The sequence below is a fragment of the Sciurus vulgaris genome, assembly GCF_902686455.1.
Source record: "Sciurus vulgaris genome assembly, chromosome: 13".
NCBI lineage: Eukaryota > Metazoa > Chordata > Mammalia > Rodentia > Sciuridae > Sciurus > Sciurus vulgaris.
This window is the reverse complement of record NC_136474.1, coordinates 72,476,293-72,496,677: the sequence shown is the minus strand read 5'-3', so window position 1 is coordinate 72,496,677 and position 20,385 is coordinate 72,476,293. Positions and strand designations below refer to the sequence as shown.

The 20,385-nt window shown below is 39.1% G+C and overlaps 1 protein-coding gene across 7 annotated transcripts in view; it reads left to right on the top strand.

Moving 5' to 3' along the window:
- The first annotated feature begins 1,178 nt into the window (after positions 1–1,178).
- SMAD2 (SMAD family member 2) overlaps positions 1,179–20,385 on the top strand; it is an 85,037-nt gene continuing 65,830 nt past the window's right edge. The window contains exons 1-2 of one of the 7 annotated variants that reach the window (XM_079108967.1): positions 1,180–1,531; positions 1,835–1,920. The gene's annotated coding sequence lies outside the window, so the exon portion shown is untranslated. Of the gene's footprint in view, positions 1,582–1,698; positions 1,921–19,032; positions 19,132–20,385 lie in introns of those variants that run through there. The other 6 variants (XM_079108966.1, XM_079108970.1, XM_079108968.1 and 3 more) reach the window with 6 other exon arrangements.

Genomic DNA, 20,385 nt, shown 5'->3' with positions numbered 1-20,385 from the left:
GTACGTACCTAGGAATGAGTGCTGAAGGGGCAGCTAAGAAAACTGTTCTGCAGGCTGTTCTGAGCCACCAACTACCTGTGTGAGACCTGTTTCTTTTCAACTTAAATTCTGCCGTGCTCCCCGCTTTACACAGTAGGTGATTAATACTGATATTAGTTGGGCTCAATCTTCTGTCAGCAGGGGCTACGGTGTTCCTAACTTTTAAAAAGGCAACAATGTTACCACTGAGAGTGGTTACACCCCCTCGTGCAGCTGTAAGTTTCAGGCCTTGCTGCCTCCTGTAGGGCGAACATATGAAGTTGGGGCCTAGGAACATCCCCTGAACAGTGGAAAGAAGTGTTAGGGAAGAGCAATTAGGCAACATACTGCAAGGTGTTCATCTTTTAGACTTCACAATGCTCCGACTTTGGAGCATGCATTATTTTATTTTATTTAGTTGTCAATGGATCTTTTATTTATTTATAAGTGGTGCTGAGTACTAAACCCAGGGCCTCACAAAAGCCAGGCAAACACTACCACTGAGCCGCAACTCCAGCCCCTGGGGCATGCATTATTAACATCACTTTTACCGGTGCGGGTACCAAGATTCAGGTTGAAGAAAAATACCTAGCATCTCCCCTACCCTAGTCTCGAGCTCCCTTAAAACATCCCGGGTCTCGGCTTATTTACAATCTGGCCCCGCCCCCGTCTCCCGCACGAGGGTCCCGCCCACTCATTTGCAAAGGGCGCGCCCATCTGGGGCCGCACACTCGAGCTTCTCAGGAGCCCTTTCTGCCCCAGGCACGTCCTGTTGTCCGAGCAAGCGCGGGGTCTCCTCCGGGGCTAAGCACGTGTTCACGCCCCACTTCACCACGGAAAGCAGACGAGGCGGCGGCCCCACCCAATGGCGCTGATGGCCATAAGGGACTCGGGGTCAGGCGGTCGCGGGGCGACGCGGTCCCAGCGCGGCAGTCCCCGCCTCTCTCCAGAGCCCCTGTGGGAGCGCGCCGGAGACCAACTCAAGCGAAACCGCCGGCATCCCACCCCGAGCGGCCGCGCCTCGCCTCGCCTCGCCTCACGTTCGACGGGGGAGGCGGGACCAATCAGCGAGCTACGTCTCCCTTCCGATTCGAGGCCCCCGACGCGCGGCTCACACCCCGAGCTCCCTGTGCGCTGATTGGTTGCTGGCGCCGCCGGTCCGGCTGGGAGGCGGGGCGGGCCGAAGGCAAAAGGAGGTGGGGAGGCGGTGGCCCGCGACTACCCGCGCGCCGCTCGGCCCCCGGCCCTTCCCGCGGCGCTCGGCCTCCTTCCTTCCCTCCTCCGCTCCCTCCGTCTTCCGTGCGCGCTACGCGCGGCGCTCGGCCGGCGTGCTTCGCGCCCTAACGGGCGGCTGGGGGCGCCAATCAGCGGGCGGCAGGGTGCCAGCCCCGGGGCTGCGCCGGCGAATCGGCGGGGCTCGCGGCCCGGGGTGGGAGGCGGGTCTACCGCTTGGCCGCGGCGGCGGAGGAGCAGCGAGCCTGCAGCCCGCGAGCGCCGAGCGAGCCGCCCGGAGGTGGGTGCGCTGCGGCCGGCCGGCGGGCGAGGCGGAGAGCGGAAGCGGAGGTGGGCCGGCTGGCGAGGGCGCGGCCGCCGGGAGGAGCGGCGGGCGCGCGCCTGAGGGGAGGAGGGGCGGCGGGCGTCCCCACCCCCTCCTCCGCGGGCGGCGGCCGGGCCCCTTCCCTGTGCGCCCGCCCTCCCTCTTTTCCCTGCGCGCTGGGGCCGCCCGCCAGGCACGGGCCGGGGGGGGCGGGGGCTCTGCGGCCGGGAGTGTTGTCAGTTCCGCCTTCAATCGCCCATTCCCCTCTTCCCCTCCCAGCCCCCTCCATCCCATCGGAAGAGGAAGGAACAAAAGGTCCCGGGCCCCCCGGATCTGACGGGGCGGGACCTGGCGCCACGGTGCAGGTAAAGCCTGGGCGCCCGCGGGCCTCGCAGGGGCGTGTTTGTGTGCGGCCGCGGCCGGCGTGTCACATGGCCACGGCGGGTGGGGGCTGGGTGTGGCGGGGCCGTGGGCGTGCGGGCCGGGGTCGGCGCTGGGGAAGGGGCTCTGCGCCCCCGCCTAGCCCGGCCGGGCGGGCCGCCCTTTTCCCTTCCCCTGCGCGGCTCTCACGCTCGGCACTTTGTGGTTCTGATTTCCAAAGCCGAAGGGCTAGAGCTCTTGTTGCAGGAGTTGGGAAGCCGAGTTGGGAGCGTGTGATACTTTGCTCCACTCCCCCACCCCGTCCTGTAACCTTTGTTAACCGTAATGGTCGTGGGTTCTGAGTAGTTTGTGTACCCTCACATAAACACGCTCACGGCTGACACTGCCGGGATCATCCTCAACGCACTTGCGAAAGTTGCTCGGTGGGTGCAGCCTATTAGTTTTTCATCACATGCCTTTAGAAAGCACGCTGATTGATTTCACCAATTTCAAACTTGGTTCTCAAAATTGCAGCTTGAATTATTTTGTTCTCTTGTGAGGAATACTGACCTTGGGTCAGGTACTTTTTGTCTTTTACTTACCCTTTGGTGGTCATGGTTTTCTTCTGATCCTTAAACAAAAGAAAAACAACACCTAGTTTGGTTTTGTTACTCATCTTGACATAAAAGCTAAGTGCTACTTATTTGGTTGTCAATCAGAGCTTTATTTTAAAAAGCCAGGTAAAACGAATTTGGAAGCAGCGTTTTTTTTTTATCAGTAATGTCTTGTTTGGAATGTCCTAAATTGTGGTGTTTTAAATTTTTTAAAACGACGATTGTAAAACAATTGCAAACTTAGGTGGAGTAATTTTATCTTTTCAAAAGGGGTTCCTGAAATGTGTATTGATTTCCAAAATTCCTTTTTATGTTCTGACTTCATGTGAATTGAATCTATACCACTGATAGGCTCAAAGAAAGCTTTCTAATATGAGCATAAACTGGCTGTTATGTTGAACACATTTGCTGTTATTTTACTTTTGATCTCCCTTTTAGAAGTTTCCTTCTTAAAGACTTGTCCAGCAGTTAAATGAAGTGTGAAAGTTTTTGATGTGAGAGTTAGTAAAGCAATAATAAGAGAGATGGGAGGAATGTAAAATGGATTTCCTGAAAGTGTCATAGTTTGAGGAATTTTTCATTTGTTTTAAAAATGATACAGAATATTTAAGGAATTTCCTCTCAAGATCATTTATCAAATGTACACATTAAATTCAGAAAGTAACACTGATTTTATTTTTAAAGTTCCTTAGTTTTTGCTATAATTTAGCTGTGGTAGTGGTAAATATAAATAAATAGTTCACTTCTTTGGGCTCTTCTGAAGTGCCCACATAAACTCTTAAGTTAAAATCTTATAGATTTAATTGAGTTTAGGGAAATTCATTGGCCAAGTTTAATTGATGTAAGTGGTTAGAAATACCCACTTAAAGAAATTGCTCTTACAGCTTGGTTTTTGTACTTTGTAGCTACACCTAAAGTGATTTAACATTGCAGATCTTCAACAAAATTTGTTTTATCAAGGTTGTAACTTGTATTTAACTCTTTACAACCTGTGAGGTTTGTGAAGTAATAGACTTACAAGACTGCGGGGTAATTGCGTGATTGTGGCTTGTCAGGTGTAGTATGTATTAACTCAGAAGTAGGAATAGCGGGGATGGTTTAGTGTATTTCAGTAATTCTAATGGAAACAAAGGTTTCTACTCAAAAGAGCAAGAGGTGCCCTTTACACTTTCATATTGTAAATATTAGAATGATGTTGCCATAATCTTATTACTTCACATTGAATTTGAAGCTTTTTTACAATGTAAGTGAAACAGATTTTTAGCTGCATAAACAGCTGATTAGAGACCTTTTGAATTTTAATGTTTTGCAAATATTGTCAGTTTTAAATTTTAGGTGTAAAAGTTTTCCTTATTGTTTGCTTTTTGTTTTGTTGCTACTGCACTTTAGAATTCCAAAATCTTTGTTTTGTAGCAGCATTTTTATATGGGTGTTTTTGTAATGTATAGGAAGGCTGTATTTAGTGGAGTCTGGCAGTTATACTCTTGGGACAAGATCATTTTTAGAGGGTGGAGAGGGGCATGTCTTTTTAGATTCTTTGTCTTTTGATGGAAGTTTTTTTTTTTTTATTTTTTATAAAGGCCCTTTTTTCTGTAAGGGGAAAGATGCTTTCCACTAAGTATTGCAAGTATGTTAGAAAATGTGAAATTTTAAGGATTTCAAAACCAGTTCAGGAGAGATTATCCATTTATTTAACAAGTAATTTGTAGTTGTTGGACAAGTAGCATTTATTCAGTGAACAACTTTTTCTCTGTTAGGCCCTGGACTAAGTAATAAAGCTTCTGACACAAACAAGTACACCTCTGTTCTTTCTGGAATTAGGAAAGTGGAAACTTCGCATGTCTCTTGCTTTAGTCCCCAGTGTTTAGCATAAGAAAATTAATTGTATTAGTGTACAAATTGGGGAAGAATGCAGTAATTCCTTATTGGGCCAATTCCTAAGATGTACTGCTTTCTGTCATATGTACAGGACAGCACTGGGTAAGATCTGAAGTGTCAACTCAGTGTCACTGGGAACAGTCAGTGTTGGGGGACACCTGTCACCATTTTTGCAGTCTATACAAACCAAAGATATGGCCAATCTTTAAGAATGGTGTTTGTTCACTGGTGGAGCTAAGTTTGATAATACCTCTGTTTGGTTAACCATTGCCCTTTAGTTAAAGTGGTAAAGGTAAGAAAGCAAACTTCATTTAGTCAGGTTTCAGTGAAAGGATCAGGAGTAACATGTAAAAATAATTAAATCAAGAATAATTGGGTAGGGATCTGAAGTAGTGGAAAGACCTTGGATTTTGAAACCTACAGTAATATTTGGCTTCTTGGTTACAATATTGGGTAAACTACTTAACTCCTGAGTTTTGGTTTTCTGACTAAACGTGGAGGTAACAATGCCTTCCTCTTATGGTTATTATGAGGGCTTAGTATTCATGGTTACAGTACCTAGAACATTGCCTGACACATAAGGACCTTTCCAAATAATCCCTTCTCTTGCTGTCTTCTAGTTGTGGGTTTTTTAAAAAAAAATTTAAAATTTTTATTAGTTTTTGATGAAGCTTTATTTGTATTCGGTGCTGACAATCAAACCCAGTGCTTCACACATTCTAGGCCAGCGCTCTACCACTGAGCCACAATTAAAGCCCAAATTGTGGGTGTTAGTAATTTAGACTCTTTATAATCTAAATGATTTGCCTACATTCTCATCCTTGACGTATTGTAAAAGGCTGTTGAGAAGCAGACACTGAGTAGCAAAGGCCTGGGGTAGCCCACTGTCCCAGTTTATACATTAAATTATAGGAGAGCCTTTGAGATCTTTAGTCAGAACCTGTTGGCATTTACTTAAAATGTTTCTAACAAGCAAAGTTTATCTGGCTTCTAAACCCACAGATTAGAAACAAGTAGATTATGGGTTGTGTGGGAGATTTTGACAGGGGTGTGGTGGGGAGTAGATAGGAGAATGGAGAACTGTTAGCCTTTTGCCTATTATAAGGAAAAAAACCACCACCAACAAAAAAAGATAACAGCCGGGTGAGGATAATAGAGGTAATCTGCAAGATACAAAAATATTCAAAGCTTGACTAGCATGTCTGGGGCTATTCAGTGCAGGACCAGACCTGAAAGTCTAGTAATGAATGTTCATCAATTAGCTTATATCATGTTTGGGAAAATCTTTTTAAGAGTGCAGTAATCTGCATAATATACTGCAGGTTGTTATTCAGGATGATTAAAGTTCTTAAGGGGATAGAGCATTGTACTATATAGCAAAGGACTTTTTTCATGAAAGATCCACGGTACCTACTTTAACCAAGATGTTTCACATTTGTTTTGCCATTTAGAGAGCCTTGGTTCCAGACTGAAAAGTCTTTATGCTGGCCAGTAGTAGAAGGGTGACCTTAGTGGTACAGCACCCTGTGCCACCACCTTTTCTTCAGAGTAAATTGTTTTTTTTGTCAGTGTGCAGCAGTGTCATGTAACGCTTTTCACTTGCACTTTTAGATAGAGTGTGCCAGAGATTTCCAGGGTAGAGTAAGTTGGGACAGTTGGCCAGAGTTTATGTTGAGGATTTCTTGCCTCTTGTATGTGTCTTCTGCCCATTATTAGCTTTGATAATTTACTTGGATCCTCTTCTTTCCTACCTCAGAATTATTTTCTAACTCATCTACTCTATGAAATAATTACTGGTGACCTTGGAATAGGTAGCCTTGGCTATTAAAAAAATAGGATTTATTTTTAGCAGTAGTACAGAAGGAACCCAACCTTTTCCATTGAAGAATGCACAGAGGCTTATTGCTTATCACTGATCAATTTTGATTATTTCTCCAGATTGGTGGTATTCTTATTGTTTCATAATATAGAACTATTTTTAAAAATTCATAACAGTAGAGTGTATTTTGACATATATGTACATAGAGTATAACTTCTCATTCTTGTGGTTGAATATGATGTTGGTATAATTATGAGTATTCAGTTAGAATATTTTTCAGCGTTGATTGTAGATTTACATCTCAAAGGTAGCTTTCAGCTTCAGTTAAGCAATATGATGTAGAGAGAATATAATTTTGCCGAGCCAGGTGGATTTAGACACTGCCTCTAGTTTGGTCACATTAGCTAGTCTAATATTAGGGTACTTCTGTGACTTCCCTTCTTGGCTCACATTCTGAAGTGTGGATGATTCTGCTTAGTTAAAACTGAGCCACACTCTTAAAACAGGTGCTTGGTAATTTAGATATGTCTTTGTACTCTTAAGAAAACAAATCCTGACATGTTTCACCCATCTGTAATTTTTCAAAATCCGGAATTATATTGGCCTCAATACTGTAGAGCAATGGAAAGTCAGTATAGACTTTTGTCTAGTTTGCATCTGTAAACATGGATTTCTTTGAATAATCTACAGTGCTTACCATCCTTCCTTTTTGGGAAAAAGAGGGTAGTGTCAGGTTTAACATATTTAGTTAGTAAGGAAGAATAATTTTGAGGAACCATTGGATGACCATGTGTTCATTACCTCGAGTCTTTTAAGTCAAAGAAGACTCTTGATTGGAGGAAGTAGCATAGTAAGTCTGTGATCGCATAGTTTGCTTAAAAGTGAACTTCATTTTTCATATGCAGATACTGCCTAAAATTCTCTAAAGAAATAATACTTAATATCTTGTAAATATTAAGAAAGGATTCCATCTTAAACACATCTTTCATTTCAGGATGTGGAGTGGTGAATCTAATTTGTAGTCCACCATATCAGCCTATGAATGGTACAGTGAAAGCTGTGCCCAAGCCTTTTCCCTTGTTCATGTTAACTGGTCAATTAAGCTTTCTTTAAAAAAAAAAAAAAAAAAAATTTTAGTGTCAGCAGGGTTTAGCTATGGCTTGAGGTTCGTGCATTGGCTACTTCTGCTCTAAAGCAGTAATTTTCATATTTTTAAGCACATGCACATCTGCTTATACAGCAGCAACCAGAAATCCTGAAGAGAAATACTATGCAGACTTGCAAAATATAAAAAAGATAAAAAGTAAAACTTTTTTTGTAGGAGGACTTAAAGATTTTTTTGGGAGGGGGAATGGGCAGTTACAGTAGCTCCGCGTTTTCTTGTTCTAGCACCCAGGAAGTCTTTGAAGCACCACTGGGGAGCATTAGGCTTAGAGAAGTCTGCTGTATCTAATCGGGTGCTACTAGCCACATGTGGTTATTTCACACTTGAAATGCAGCTACCGTGACTCAGGAACTGAATGTTAAATTTTATTGTTTTAATCTAAGTTTGGATATCCATATGTGGCTAATGGGTGCTGTATTGGATAGCACAGTTAAAGGATATTTCCATCATTGTGTACAAAATTCTATTGGACAGTGCTCCTCTAGACTTAATGAAACTTTTATAGCCTGAGGACCTAACGCACATGATTTGATGAGGGTGCCAGATCTGCTTTTAGAGAGGCAAGATGACCGAGAGTTCAAAGGGCCATTGGAGTGCTTAATATTTCTGCTGATTTGAGTCTGGGCCTGTGTAGTCTTGTGATGGGTGATTGTTCATAATCTAGGAATGATAAACCAATATGTAAGTTGTATGTTGACAAGCTGATTATAGAGCTACAGATTCAACTTAGCTTATTAAAGGTGAAAGAAGTGTAACTTGAGCATAGAACAGGTAGTTTGAACTAATGACTTGCTTCTGTGGTTAAATCCAAACTCATATTAAGTTTGGACAGTTCATAAAGTTGAGCACATGAATGTTTTCTGTTTGCATTTGTTTAAATGACTTAGTTTTCCAGTTGGCAGTGTCTTTTCCTTACTAGCTTACAACTTAAAGAACATAGTTACAGTGAGAATTGAGAAATCTGCTTTTTAAAAATTGGATTTTATGTGGTGATTTTTTAATGCTGCTTATTGTCCTGGTTACCTGTGATTTCTTTGACTAATAGTTGTGAAATGTCAGGTCTTCACTGATGCTTTTTATCTTCATGTGTTTCAACATAGATTGCCAACTATCTAATACAATAACTTTGTGTGGGGAGACTGTAGGTGTTCTGTGAGGCAGCACCATCATATTTCATGTATTTTATGTTGACTGAAGCATTTAATTGTGATTTTTTTCTGAAATAAAAATTCCTGTAGGTATTTGGGGAATATTTTGTTATTTTTCTACAACTTGAAGATAATTTGAAACTTCCCTCTGTATCTTTTAAAAGGTATTTGTGTTTGCTTTTTATATTTTCCGTTTTTGACTTCAACTTTGTGAAAATTTTTGCTAGTCGTTTTGGTGCTTTGTTTTTGAGAGAGTGTGGGGTTAAATATTTGGAAATAACATGTTTGAAAATGACTTTATTTGACCCTAACTGGGTCATAGAAGTTTAGTTTAGAAGTAACTTTTTTTTTCTTCCCAGAATTATGAAGACATTGTTGTGTTGACTTAACTTACAGTGTTAACTGTTGAGAAAACTAAAGCCATTCTGATTTTTTTTCTTTATGACCTATTTTTTTCTCCCTGGAAACTTCAGGTTCTGCCTTTATCCTCAGCTTTCTGAGGTTTCACTGCTGCTAGCCTTGAGGTAGGTAGGTTTTCCTCCCTTGTACCAGAGACTTGATGGGCCCCTTTCATTTGGAAACTCCTGTCTTTTTCTTCAGGATGTTTTTCTCAATTTCTTTGACCACCCTACTCTCCATTATCTCTGATATCTTTTTGGAACTCCTAGATCTCCAAAACTGGTCCTCCAGTTTTCTTCACATTTATTTACTGCTTTTCATTTTTCTTTTCTACTTTCTGGGAGATTTTCTGTACTCAATCTTCTCTTATATTGCCCCCCTTTTTTTATGGCACTATTTCTGCTGTCAAGAGCTATCAATTTTCCTAAGAGCTGTTCTTTATTTTATAATGCTCCTTAGAGCATCCTCCTCTCGTTTCAGTGTTGCTCTGTCTTGCTCTTATGTATTGATGATTAAAGAAAAATTTTCCCCCTTTCCGTATTCTATTTTCTTGAAGTTGGTTTTTCTGTTTTTGTTTGTCATTTTTCCTCATATAAGTGAATCTGTAACTAGGAGCTAGGGATCTAAAAATTAAGCAGGAACTGTGGGTGAGACTGTCTTCTTTCATTTTCATTGTAGCGGGATCTGAGTGGGCTGTTTGTTGGTAAACTCTCAATATTAGTATCTATATTATTTCTCCGGGGTTGCTCAGGTACCCTAGAAAAGAGTCTTGTTCTGACTAAGTACGTAGAGGTCTGGCTATTGGTATTTGGGAACCAGAACCCAGCAGAAGAAAGGAGTTGGGAGTCATGTATAGTGTGCTTATACTCTTTCACTGTTTTTCTTCCTAGTGATAACCAGGTAACCTCCTAGTCCAGGGATGCTGTTTTTACCTTCTGCAGAGGTTAAACATTAGGCAAGGGGCAGTTACCGCAAGAGAGTGGGGGAGTAGATCTAAGGATATAATTCCTTTTCAAATAGCTCTTAATCAGTTCTGCCCATTTTATCTCCTCTCCCTCTTGACTTAGTTCTCTTATAACTGGTTTTTTTCAGTTAAAACCTTCTGAGGATTTTGTCAATCAGGATGTTTCTCAGCTTTCCCAACAGCTAGTCTAGAGGAGTTCGTATTCTCTCATTTGTTTTATTCATTTATTTTCCAGGTACCTAAATTTTGTTTTTTTCTCCTTACCTCTTTTCTTATCTTTAGGATATAGTTTTCTTTTTAAAATTTCTTTACTGTGTGTTTCTTGCTGGGCTGCCCAGTCTGGTCTTGAGCTTGTGAGCTCAACTTCCCACCCCAGCCTCTAGAATAGCTGGGTCTAATGAAAGTCAGGCAACCTCCCAGTCCAGGGTTACTGTTTTACCTTCCACCTGGTTCCTTTATGACTTTTATTTATTTGATTTATTATCGTGGTTTTTTAATAGGCTGATATCTTCACCTACAACCCACTGTTAAGTCTGGGTTTTCCATTAAGAAAATTATGAGTAACCTTCTGAAGAATTAAAATAGAATGTATAATTCCACATCAGTGAGGGTGAGGGGATAGAAATGAGAAAAATTTGATTATAAGGTAGGGAAGAAGAAAAAAGATGCATAGGAATTAGAAAACACAAGGTAAGATAGAAAATAAGCGGGTATCTTCATAAACCCCATATATAATTATGTAACTATAAAATTACATGTAATTTTAGATGAAATTTACTAAATTAAAGAAATTGAATTAAATGATTTTTATTAGTACAGATTGAGTGGCCTTTATCTGAAGTGCTTCGAACCAGTAGTATATGAGATTTCTTACGGAGCATGGAATGTTATATATGTAGGTATCTTGGGCATGAAACCCAGGTCTAAGTACAAAATTCATGTATATTTCATATATGCCGTATACGCATAGCCTGAAATTAATTTTATACAGCATTTTCAATGTGGTTGCATTTTGATTATGACCAAACTTGAGTTCAGGTGTGGAATATTTTGTGTGTGGTATCCCATTGGCACTAGAAAGATTGGAGCATTTTGGATTTTTGGATCAAAGATGCTCCATTTGTAGAGACACCTAAGAGTATAATGGCATAGTTTAAAGAAATGGAAAAGATACACTAGGTGTGATCTGTAAGGTCAAATTGGCAAAATTTTAAGGAAAAATATACAAATCATTGTAGGAAATTGTAACATACCTCCAAGTAAATTAAGAAAAGACAGGTTAGAAAAAATTACATGGGACTGGGAGTGTAGCTCAGAGTCTCTGAGGTTCTGGATTCAATCCCCTACATCCAAAACAAAAACAAAACAAGGTATACAGGACTGTAAGAGTACAGTTAGCAGCCATGCAATAATTGAGAAGATATATTTTTTTAAGTACTCATAGAATTTTACAAAATTTGAATATGTGCTGGATACTTCAAATGTTGACAGATTCTGTACCTTACAAATTACATCCTTGGATCCCAGTGCAGTTAAGTTAGTTATGTAATAGGAGGATAACAATAACAATCTCTAAATCCATAGTTGTAGTAAAATACACACACACCCACACCCACACACACACACACACACGTACGTGTGTGTGTGCGTGTGTGTATGGGATGAGGAGCAACTTGATGAAAAGAAAAAATATTTAAAACAGTGGTAAAATGTTATACCCATCAAAATTGGTATAGGGCTGGAGATGTTTGGTATAGGGCTGGAGCTCAATGGTGGAGTGTTTGCCTAGCATATACAAGATCTTGAGTTCAGTCCTCAGCACTGCAACAACAACAACAACAACAACAAAGGACTTTGGGATGAAGTTATAGTTGCCTATATGAGAAACTTAGGACCTTAAGTGTTTTGTTAGTAAATAACTGAAAATTAATGTGCTAGCTATATGATGACTTAGAGAAAAGTTTAGAATGTCATGAGTTAGGAAAGAAAGGAAATAATAGTGTTAAAAGCAGTTAATAAAACAGATAACTAAACTAGAAGTGCTAAGTTGAAAACTCAAGGTTTGCCAAGGTTGATAAATGAAAAGAAGTATTCTTGCAGATAAATCAAGAATACTGGGTACAACTTTAAATTTCTTTCAATTTGGAAACACAGTTTCTAGCAAAATATTTCAGTAAGAATTAAAAACACCCCTGGTACACGCCTGTAATCCCAGTGGCTTTGGGAGCCTGTAATCCCAGTGACTTGGGAGGCCGAGGTAGGAGGATTGAGAGTTCAAAGCCCCCCTCAGCAAAAGTGAGGCGCTAAGCCACTCAGTGAGACCCTGTCTCTAAATAAAATACAAAAAATAGGACTGGAGATGTGGTTCAGTGATTGAATGCCCCTGGCTACCTCCCCCCCCCCCAAAAAAAAAGAAAAATTTGATTATGTGTGGTTTAAGAACTTAAAGTCTTTGTTAGAAATATACTAAAATATCCCCAGACAAAACACCAAACCCTAATTGAAAACTCCATATGGGTGAGAACTGTCAAACATGAGGATTTAGTCATTACAATCTTACAGAAAATGTTATAGAAAATAATAGGAAAAAAGCCATTTTGCAAGGCTACCATAATCTTGATTCCCCAAGCAGATAATCTTAGGGGTACATAGGTCTCACGGGTACATAGAGGTCACATCTCACTGATGAACATGGCAGTGAAAATTGTAGCTAAATGTTAGCGTTAATTCAAAAATGCCATGACTAATTAGGTTTTGTCTCATGAAGATAAGGATGATTAAACAGAAAACCTGTGAGTGAAATTTATCACATTAACACATAAGAAGACTATATGATAATCTTGATGGACAATGGAGAAGAAATGCATATGATAAAACAGCATTTGTTGGTGACAAAAATTCTTAGAAAACTAGAAATATAAAAATATGTGTTAGGGCTGGGGATATAGCTCAGTTGGTAGAGTACTTGCTTCGAAAGCACTAAGGTCCTGGGTTCAATCCCCAGCGCCGCCAAAAAAAAAAAAAAAAAGTATTAAAGGGTGTTAAGAAAACGTAAGAATACATATGATGGAATTCCACTTGTGAATTTCTAGAACAGGTAAAATTAAGATGTGTTAAAGATGGTATCAGTCAGTAGTTACGTGGAATAGGGAGGGTGGGTTGAAAAGAGATGCAAGGGGACTTTCTATGATGATGGGAATATTCTATGTCTTGATTGGAATGGTGGTTATCTAGATAGAAATATTCGTCAGGATTCATCAAACTGCATACTTAACATCTTTGCATTTTATATGTTATACCTCATGAAATTAATTTTTAAAAAACCGCTGTACAAATCAATGCATTTGTGTATAAGCAACAAATAAAATTTAAGTTTAAAATGTATGTGATTTCAAGTGGCAATACAAACTAGAAAATTCTTGGAAGAAAACCACAACATGTATGGGATCTTAATGGAGAACATTTTAAGACTTATGTAATTCATATTATTAGAAAAGACGCTGTGTTTATGGGAAGACAGTATCATAAAGATGTCACTTTTCCTCCACTTATTTATAAATTCATTGTCATTCCAATTAAAATCCCAGCAGGTGAGAGGGAATTTGGTTGTCAGATATCAGGATGTAGTATATAGCCTTAGTGGTTAAGACATGATGGTATCTGTCTCATATACAGACAAATAGAAGCAAATGAAAGAACTCAAACACAATAGCACCATAAATTAATAGGGGAAAGTTTCAATCCATGTGGTGATGCATCTCATTATAGGTATTGGGGATAAGATAGCTACCTCATACTATACATGAAAATAAATTCCCAAGTGGGTTAGATAACTAAAGGTGAAAAAGCAAAATGTTAGTCTGTGACTTGTAGACTATCACAGCATGTGAAAGGATTTTTATGAAGGTACAAATGTTCTTCACATCATGTAAGATAAAAATAATAAATTTCAGCACATTAAGGGGAAATACTAAAGTATAAAAAAGGCCATCAAAAGTCACTTGCTGACTAAAATTTCAGGTAGCATGTATAAGTGCTGAAGATTAGCATCTAGAATATACAAATAGTTGCTGTGATTGAAGGGAAAAGATGGTAAATGTGAACAAATGGTTTATAGGAATAGAATCCTGAAAAGTCAGTAACTGAAAATATTTTCAAACTTCTTAGCAGTCCATATATCAGCATATGCATATATCAGCAACCCCTCTGCATTGTACACATCCCATTGGTTAAAATCAGAGGGATTAGATAATGTCAAGGATTGGTGACAATGGGTTAAATAGGAGCCCAGGTGAGTTTCTTGGAGGGGAGTGATAATTTGTACAACCTTTTTGGCAGTACTTGGCAAATTGTACATGATCATGTCCTGTTTTGAGGCATTTCTACTCCTTGATATATGTAATAATGCAGTGGGTTTCTCTCTCTCTCTCTCTCTCTTTCTCGTTCTTTCTTTCCCAGGGATTGAACCCAGTGGTACATGCAAAGCCTTTTTTGTATTTTAGAGGCAGGGTCTCTCTCACTGAGTTGCTGAGACTGACTTTACCTCCTAAGCCTCTGGGATAGGTGTGCTCTACTACACCTGCTCTTTCACTTTTTGACAAACCCAGAGTGGGAAATATATTTTGCATGTGACAAAAACTGAATTAAAGTCTTTTTTCTTTTTTACCTGGGTGTGGTGGCACATGCCTGTAGTTCAGCTACTTAGGTTGAGGTGGGAGTATTATTTGAGCTCAGAAGTTTCGAGTGCAGCCTGGGCAACATAGGGAGACCCTGTCCCAGCCCACTGCTCCACCCCTCCCCCTCCCCCATCCCCCCAAAAGGCCTACTTTCTATTTTTTTTTGCTTTATTTATTTATTTTTTGATATGTCTCAGGGTCCACTGCATTGATTTGCTATTCAGTAATGGTTCCAAGACTTTTAGTTTAGAGAAATACCAGAATACATTTTTAGGGGTGTGTGTATAAACATATACTAGGTTGCTGTGTAAAACACATTTCTCATTATGGGTCTCTTTTTTGGATAAGAAATTGGAAAGTTTCTGCATTAGGACAGCTTTCATGTAGTGTTTAAAACTATTTACAAGACCGTCCTTGATAGCTTGTGAAAGTGGAAAACGAAGTCTAAATAGTCATCAAGAGGAGAAAGGACAATGGTCTGTGACGTAGTCATACAATGGAATGCTGTATGTCAGCTAAAATGTATCACTAGGATTTAGGATTATATAGATAACAGCATGGATTGTTATAATACTGAGTGAAGAGAGCACAAATTGACATGAACATTATTAAATGTTCGTTTAAACTTAGAGTGTGCAAATACTGTTTGAATATACTGTGTAGCAAAATGTTAACCATGGCAAAAAATCACAATAGTGGTCATCTCTGAGAAGTAAGCAGGAAGTAAATGGGATCAGAAAGGTATACGTACATAGGGTGCTTACTGTGTCTTTACTTGTGACATCTGACGAACTACCACAAATGCTAAGATTTGACAGCTGGGTGGAACATCAGGTATATTCCATATAATACTTTTTTTGCAGTATTGAAATACCTAATAATTTATTTTGGGTGCTGAGAATTGAACTCAGGACCTTGAGAATGCTAAACAAATGTTCTACCACTGATCTTCGCCTTCAACCCCTTAATTTATTTTAATAAACCTCTCATTCATAGTACAAACAAAGATTCCTGGAGAAATAGGTTTAACCAGATTTGTGAGAACTTCATGGAGAAAGTTATATGACTAATTGATATTAAGTCCAAAATAAATGGACACATCACTTTTTTTGTGATAGAAACATTAGATGTCACAAATATTTTAGTTCTCCACAAATTAATACAGATTAATTGCACTTCCAGTGAAAATTCTATAGGCTTTTTTTGGGAACTTACCTTGCTAACTTAAAATAACCAACAGTAACATTTTTTTAAAAATGAGAAAGGGGTTCACCCTGACATATTTCAAGAGTAACCAGAAAGCAGTACTAATTAAAATTGTGTGATACTGGTGTTAAGTGTGAATACATCAATGAACAGAACAGAAAACTCACAATCAGACCTTTATTTAATAGGGATTTGATAAGTAATAGGAATGGCATACGTTATTCCAAGTAACCTTTGTTAACAGCACTAATAAAATAGGCTATTCTTACAGAATTTGATTAGGTCACCATTTTATTCCTTAAAACCAAATTTTGTATATTTTGGAAACCTACACGGAAAAATAGTATCTAGAGTGAATTCTGTATATAAAGTCAGTATCCTTTGTGCCTCAGATTCTTTGTCAAGAATAGTAGCTATCCCATTTGGTGCTTGGATGATTCAGTGAGTTTATGCTTACTGGACCTTCAGACTTGAGCAAAAATGTTTCCAGCTATATTGGGGGGCAGTATGGAATTTCTTTCCTATTTAAAATCAAAGTGGTAACATAAAAGATTTAAAATTAAATTCTAGACATCAGAAAATGAAAATCATTCTAAGAATTTGGAGTTTTTCTAATACATATTCAGTGATAAGGTTTATATCAAAAGTACCACAGTTGAAGACTGCAAAGAATCAGAACTGTTTAATAAAATGTGAAGTGAATACTATTTATGAAACTATTAAAAAGTTTTAGTAACTCAAAGGCTTTATTTACTAGAATTTCAGGATAATCAGACTTCTTACCTAATTGAAACTTTCCAGTGAGTAATCTGAGAATCCCACTTTTACTAAGGTGTCATTTGATAAGCTTTCTGATTCAGCAGTAAAGATTAAAGTCTTCCTGTTCTTTTGAAACCTGCATTATATAAGTATCGTTTATTGCTGGAAGTAGAAACAGCATCTGAACTTAGTTTTTAGTTATTGCAGATGTTGAAAAATCTAACTTCAGAGAATTTGCTGCTACACTATTGAAGGCAAACTATCTTCTGTTAATGACTCATTTACATTTATGCAACAATTTAATATAAATCTAATTTTCTTATTCCATTTTTCTTCAACTTGGAACATATTGCTCACTCTTCCTTGTCAACCTACATTGTCTATTTACATTTTAAGCACTGGCTAAATATACTTAAAATAAATGTTCAGCCAGTTGAAATATATTATCAGCTTTAATGACAAATTATTTTATGACATAATTTATAAATTGTCCAGAGAGAATTGGATGTCAGCCAGCCATTGTTACTAAGATAGGAAAATTTAAGGCTCTAAACTAAGTGTTCACTTAGTTCCAAATTGGTTATAACTGATATGGTTAAGACATGTACACTGAAATCACATGTAAGTGGTGGGTCTAAGCTTAAACTTTTTTCATTTCCATGAAGAAAAAGTTTAAAGGTTTAATAGAAGATTTTGATTCCTTAGAGTGTGTCTCGACTTCTAAGAATTGTTTCTTCTAATAAAGTGTATCAGAAATTAGAATCTGAGGCTGGGAGTCCCTTTGTTTTTGTCAATCACACAAAAAATTGATTTTTATTCATTTCGTTAGGCTAAATTCTTGTGACTGGAATAATTGAACCAAAAATATAGGCACTTGTAGGTGGATTCTTTTTATATTTTGCTATCAGATTTTCACAAGGAGCAGAGATCTCTCACACTAGCTTCCCAAGAGGATCAACTCTAAGTATACAGTTGACATGGAGCCGGAATAGGCCAGAACAGTTTGAGAAACCTTTAAGCCCTGGGACTGCTCTACTTGTCTTCAAGGTTCAGTTGCCTCTGTCTGACTTGGGCACACTGTTTGCACTGACTAGTTCTCTCCTGAGTCTACTGTAGTTCATGCTGCCTTCTAGACATGGGATGGACACAGCCACCTAGATAAAAGCATGTATAAAACTAACCCCAGAACCTTCACCTTTTTTAGTTTTACTCCTCTGTCCATGGTCCAGATGGTGACTAATGTCCCATTCTATATTGTTCAGTTATAATAGGTAGCTGCATCACATGCCTTGAGTCCTTCTCCCTAAAGTGCCACGTCCATTTGATCAGTAAGATAATGTGAATTATCTCTGAAATAACTGAATAATGTTCCTGTCAAGAGCACTCACTTCTGTCTTTGGCATTTAATCTGGACTGGCCTTACTTTCCCCTTGTCTCCTAACACAGTGCTTCCTGTACTCAGTTTTAGTGACAACCTAAACATTTTTGTAGCTCCTAAAATGTTTACTGTCTTTAGAAAATATGCGGCACTTTCTGCCTGGTGTGTTATCTTTTCAGACTTCCGCTGTGCCGTAACTTTTGTGATTCTTCTCTTCCAAAGGTTGAATTAGTCATGATCTCCGTGCTAGGATAGGACTGTCACATGGTGGTGTATTATTGGCTTTCTTAGAGGGTACTTTTTGGCATTGAGTAGAAATTCCACAGGGGCCAGAGGTATCTAGGTGTACCTTTCACACGTGCCTGACGGAGGTGGGTGTTGCTTTATTTTGTCAAGTTGAACTTTATGTACTGAAGTGCTTATTTGTGTACTTGGTAATAGTCTACCATTAGACTGCTTTAACAGGCTCCTGTCAGTTTCTCATTGTTGCTCCTTTAATTGACTTAACATTCCCTAACTGAACAAACCTTACTTTCCCCATTTCTGCTGTATTTCTTGAAGTTTTTACATTTTCAGTGTCTAAACTATAGCAGAATTCTCAGTGCTGTCAGTGCAGGATTGTTATGTGTATTTCTTGTGTCCTGAAAACAGGACCTGCAGCCAAGCTGATGAAACTGGGCATAATGTTACCTCTTTGGGGAAACCTTCTGAGGGGTTTCTCCTGAATTGAACTGAAGGACCTATTGATTATTTTTCCTTCTGGAGGGGAATGAATATGATTATTAATTAGATAATGACCATTAGTTTTTAGCAAATTACTCCAAGGCATGAGTATCTTCCGCTGAAAGACTTTGAGAATGGTCTTTTGAGAGTTCAGTCTTTTTGATAGCATACTTAACATTTCTTTTTAAATAAATGCGTAACTCTTAGAGAAACTACACTGACAGTGGTTCAATTAAGTTTACTCTTAGTTGTCATTTAGATTCTCAGGTTTTGCCCTCAAAACAGTATCCTCTCAACAAAATTTTGCCTCCATGTGTTTGCAGAGCCTACCTGCACATTGCGGGCTGATGCCTCTAGGCTTACAAGGTTTTTTTTTTTTCCCCAAAAGAACCCAGGGACACTTAACCACTGAGGTCTCTAAGTTGCTGAGGCTGGTTTTGAACTTCAACTCCTTTTGCCTCAGACTTTTGAGCCACTGGGATTACAGGCATGTGTATTGTGTTTGGCTAGGCTTATTATCTTTGAGAAAATTTCAACTTCCTCCCCTTTGAAGTTCATGGGGTGCATTGGCATATTGAAGGTTTTGAGAAATTAAGTAGTTTAACTTTATTTAGGGACTTAATTTGTCTAGATACCTTTTTCATTTTTAAAATTGTAATTTATATCTGATGAAATGCACAAACCTGAAATGTTGAAATCTCTGAGTTTTAATAACTTACATCAAAACAAGGTAGAGGACAACGTTATCACTCCAGAAAGGTTCCATCAGAAAGGTACTTTGTGCCTGCGTTCACACATTTTCAATCCCTTCCCCAGTGCCTTTGAGACAGTCATTTTGACTTCTTCATTGGATTAGTTTTGCCTGTTAAGTCATGATATAAAGATATAGCATGATATTTTGGAGATTCATTAATGTTTTATAGTATATAAATAGCTCATTAATTTTGTTCCTGAGCAGAATTCCTTTGTATGAATATACCGATTTTTTTTTTTTTTTTTTCCCTGTTTTCTTGCTTTTTTGCCTGTTTCTTGTTTGGGTCACTTTAAACATTCTTTTTTTGGGTACCAGAGATTAAACCCAGGGGCACTTAACCACTGAGCCACATCTCCAACCCTTTTTATTTTTTATTTTGAGTCAGGGTCTTGCTAAGTTGCTTCTGGCCTCACTTAGTTGCTGAGGCTGGCCCCAAACAAGTCTTCTAGTTGTTCCATGTGGTAGGCTGAATAATAGTGCCCAAAGATATCCAGGCCCTAGCTCCCAGAACCTGTGAATGTTATGAAGGATTTTGAGGTCTGGAGATTATCTGGGTAGATCCTAAGCGTAATCACAAGTGTCCTTATTATAAGGGGGTAGAGGGAAATTTGATGACAGAAGAAGTATAGAAGGGAACACAGGTCAAGAAATGTAGGCAGCCACTCATGCTGAAAAGAGCAGGGAGTGAACTTTCCAGTCAGACCTTCCGTAAGGAACCAGCCTGCTGACCCCTTGACTTTAGTTCTTTGAGACTATAATTTCGGCAAACTTGTGTTGTCTTAAGGTACTGGGTTTTTGATAATTTGTTATAGTAGCTGCAGGATAGTAAATAGTCCACATCCTCACTAACATTAGATAGTATCAGAAAAATTTTTAAACCATTCTAGATTGTGTGAAATAGTATTGCATTTGTGTGTGTGTGTGTGTGTGTGTGTGTTTGTGTTTTAAACTTTCACATTATTTTTTTATGTGGTGCTGCTGAGGATC